We start from the raw sequence: 4664 nt of genomic DNA, 5'->3' as shown, positions 1-4664 counted from the left end.
TTATTACATCAATTCACCGAAGGTAATGCACACATTTGACAAGAGTGTTTCTCGAGGACTTGATACTATTTAGGAGAGAGACTTCGAGTAATGTATTTCGTACCTAGCTATAAATAATGCCCATCGTTTATATTTACATCCCATGCACATGTGCCACCCCTCTCCCGGTGACGACTTGAGCTGCCTGGAACCACTGTCTGACTCTCTTCTTCATTTCTGCAACATTCGCGGTCTTTCCTCTATATTTTGCTCTGTTGACCACCACCTCTCCTCCTCTAAACCTCACCTTCTCATTCTAACTGAGACTCAGCTATCTGAAGCAACTGACAGCAAACCATTTTCTTTATCCTCCTACTTTCTCTATACTCATTTTAAAGCCAAAGATAGCTGTTGTGTATATAAACTCAACGACTTATCTTGCTCTCGTGTTCCTGAACTCGATTTTTCTGAATTCTCTACACTCTGGCTTCGGTTTTCCTGTCATTCTCTGACTAAATGTATCTGTGCTGTTTACTTATCCCCTAATTCTGCTATCAAAAACTCTTCGACTGTCTTACTTCTTTGATGGAATACATTCTATCCATTTCTCCTTTCTCTGGAATCTCCATTTTAGGAGATTTCAACTTTCACCACCGCCTTTGGCTCTCCTCTTCTTTCACTGATCCACCTGGTAAACAAGCCTACATCTTTTCTATCCTTCATTACCTAGAGCAGCTTGTACAGCACCTTACCCGTATCCCTGACCGCCTTGGAGAGAGCTCCAACATACTTGCCCTCCTCCTTACAACTAATACTTCTGCTTACACTGTTAATCTTTTATCTCCATTGGGCTCCTCCAATAACAACCTTATCACCTTAACCTGTCCTATCGCTCCAGTACGGCCTATGGACCCTCCAAAGAAACGTCGTCTGTGGCACTTTGGAGCTGCAGATTGGAAGGCCCTCAGGCAGTACTTGTTTGATTTTCCCAGGAATGATTATTGCTTCCATGGCCAGGAGCCATCTGAGTGTGCCTTGCGCATTACGGAGGTTATTCTTTCGGGCATGGAAGCATACATTCCTCTCTCATATCCTTTGTCTAACACAAGAAAGCCCTGGTTTAATCACTCTTGTTCTAATGCTGTCAGCAACAAGGAAAGGGCCTATAAAAGGTACCAGAGCCAACCCATCTCAGAATCACATCATTTTTACGTTTATGCCCGGAATTGTGCTCAGTCTCTTCTTTGCTCTGCTAAAAATAATTTCATCTATACCAAATGCTCTCAACTCTCCAACTCGAATTCTTACCGCTCTTTCTGTCACCTTGCCAAAAACCTTTCTAACAACTTCATTTCATCATCCTTCCCTCCTCTTTTCTACTTTGGTTCTGTAACTATTTCTTCTACTGATAAAGCAGATCTCTTCGCACAGACTTTCTCCTCCAATTCCACCTTAGACGATTCCGGTGCTGTTCCTCTATCACTTCCCCCCTCTGACTTCCTCATGGCTGACATTAAAATTTCTTCAGTTGATGTATTTTCTGCCATCACTGGCCTCAGTACTAACAAGGCATATGGGCCTGATGGGGTCTCTCCTGTTGTTCTCAAGAACTGTGCTTCTGTGCTTACACCCTGCCTAGGCAAACTCTTTCGCCTTTGTCTGTCAACTTGTACCTTTCCTTCTTGCTGGAAGTTTGCTCTCATTCAGCCAGTCCCAAAGAAGGGTGACCACTCCCAACCCTCCAACTATCGTCCAATTGCTTTAACGTCCTGTATTTCAAAAGTTTTCGAGCCAATTCTCAATAGAAAAATTTTAAGGCATCTTTCCTATCACACCCTTCTTTCCGATCGTCAGTACGGATTCCGTCAGGGACGCTCCACTGGCGATCTTCTCATCTACCTTTCAGACTCCTGGTCATCCTCCTTTCGGGACTTTGGCGAAAGCTTTGCCATTGCACTTGACATCTTAAGGCTTCCGATCGAGTCTGGCATAAATCTTTAATTTCCAAACTGCCCTTCTACGTTTTCAATCCTTCTATCTGTGCCTTCATCGCTAGCTTCCTTTCTGGTCGTTCTATAGCCGCTGATGTAGACGGCCATTGTTCTTCTCCTAGATCTATCAACAGTGGTGTTCCTCAGGGCTCTGTCCTATCACCAACTCTCTTCCTTTTATTCATCAATGATCTTCTAAGCTGTACATCTAACCCTATCCACTCATATGCTGATGACTCCACCCTTCACCTTTCCATTCGGTTCCCGCAACACCCATCTCAACAGTTACTTCAACAAACAAGGGATGAGGCTATGGCACACCTAATGTCTGACTTGGCTCGTATCTCTTAATGGGGTAAAAATAATATGGTTGTTTTTAATGCATCTAAGACTCAGTTCCTACACCTATCAACCCGACAAAATCTTCCACAGGTATACCCACTAATGTTTAATAATATTCAGCTTAATCCTGCATCATCCTTGAACACCCTTGAACACCTGTCTGGCAGCAAACTCTCATCCCTTTTCTGTCCAACTCTCTAATGCAAGAGTTAACCGTTACTCCCAGTCTTTCATTTATGCAACAGGTCAGCTCTGGAACTGTCTCTGTCTGTCTGTATTTCCTGCTGCCTATGATCTCCAGTCTTTCAAACGCAGTGTGTCCAGGCATCTCAAAATGTTCGGATCTTGAATTTGGCTCTCTATTGTATTTTGTTTTTCTCTTGGAGGGAACTGTTACTTCGGGCTCTTGGCCTTTAGTTCCTTCTTCCTCGCATAAAAAATATATATATATATATATATATATATATAAAATAAAAAAAATATAATAATTTGATTTTACGCCAGATATCCCCGAAGGGCTAAGGCGTTGCCCCTGGGTAAAGGACGTTTGAACTGGAGCGTGTAGCATTTCATGATCGGATGCCCTTCCTGATGTCTACCAATGACCCTTGGGTGGATTCGATCCTCCGACAAAGAGCTGAGCGCTCTAACCCACTGAGCCACGGCTGCTACATATATATATATATATATATATATATATATATATATATATATATATATCATCATCATCATCATCCAATCCTGCGCTTCCTCATGAGAAGCGCAGGAGCCCGGGGCCAGGCAAGTTTGTCCCGAACATTTAAGATGAGAATGAGCGGCCTCACTTTCCCCTGGGTGGCATTGCATGAGCAATAAGCCCCAACCATCCCTTGGATATAAACGTGCACAGGCTCAATCTGACTGGGGCACCTTATTTACCCACCAAATCAACAGGCGCCATAATTTGGTCTTATGGTTACCACCCAGCGCTGTAAATGTTTTCCTGGTGTACAGGAAAATATTTTCACATCAAATACCACTTCTATATTATGTGATTACATATCAGTCAGCCCTCGACCCACTAATAATCTCAACTACTCTTTCATTAATCACCTGTGCCCTCCTGGTAATCTCAACTACCCATTCATTGATCACCTGCGCCCTCCTTGTCCCCTCCTCCCACCCACCAACCTTGTCTCATCATTGCCTCCTATGCCCCAGTCCTCTCCCCCCTCCTTCCTTTTGACTGCGCCATCTGTTGGATCACACATGAACAAGATGTAGATGCTTCATCGACACTGTATCAGTGGCTTCGGGTTTAGTATAGAGTAAGGCGAGGGATGTCGGTTTTGTCGGGCACTGTACAGTAGCACGAAAGTGGGAGGAATATACATTCAGAGCATCAGTTGCTGAAAGAAATTACATCTGAAATAGAAGCATTATGCAAACTAGCTGAAAATCTTTTTCTGATGGCTTGATTTAGACCCTGTCCAGTCCAGGTCTTGTCGACAATATTTTATCCTCAAATTAACAATTTCAGTATATATATATATATATATATATATATATATATATATATATATATATATATATATATAGATATATATATATATAATTTATAAGGGTTGGGTCCAAGTACAGTACTTGTACTTGTACTTAGACCTTAAGTACTTGAAAAAATACCGAGTACTTACAAGTACAATCTAGTTCAATATATTTAAAAAAAAGTTATAAATTCTTTTGGACTTTATAAAGGTATTATTAAGTAGACCTAATATTCTGTCATAGAAGAAATGGTTTGACTGATAAAGTATACTTATATTCTAATATGCTACTTTCTACTTCAATAACTTAATCTTTACAATGAGACGATTATTTAATTTCCTTCTTCGAAACAGGAGCACTTTTGTATGGTATAAATAACTTGTACTTAAGTACAGTGACATGTACTTGGACTTGGACTTAAATAAAATGGCAAAGTGAATGCTTGTACTTGTACTTGAAAAATTTCTGGGTACTTGGACTTGGACTTAGTACAGTAGCTTGTACTTGGACCCAACCCTGATATCAATCTATCTGTCTATCTATCTATCTATATACTGTATATATATATATATATATATATATATATATATATATATATATATATATATATATATATATATATATATATATTTATATATATACATATATAATACATTAGCTAATAAAATATCCTGCAGTCAAGATATTGGTGGCTCCTTTTCATTTTTGGAACATTATAGCCTTATTTTACACACTGATTGCACTGTAATGGCAAAGTGATGTAGGTGCTAAAAAACAGGTAAAAAATTATCACACATGAACGCTAACCAAGTACAAACAGCTTTTTCG

The sequence above is a fragment of the Coenobita brevimanus genome, chromosome 56, assembly GCF_032717465.1.
Source record: "Coenobita brevimanus isolate Jiangsu-jjx chromosome 56, ASM3271746v2, whole genome shotgun sequence".
In the NCBI taxonomy this organism is placed as follows: Eukaryota; Metazoa; Arthropoda; class Malacostraca; order Decapoda; family Coenobitidae; genus Coenobita; species Coenobita brevimanus.
This window is presented reverse-complemented; position numbering follows the sequence as displayed.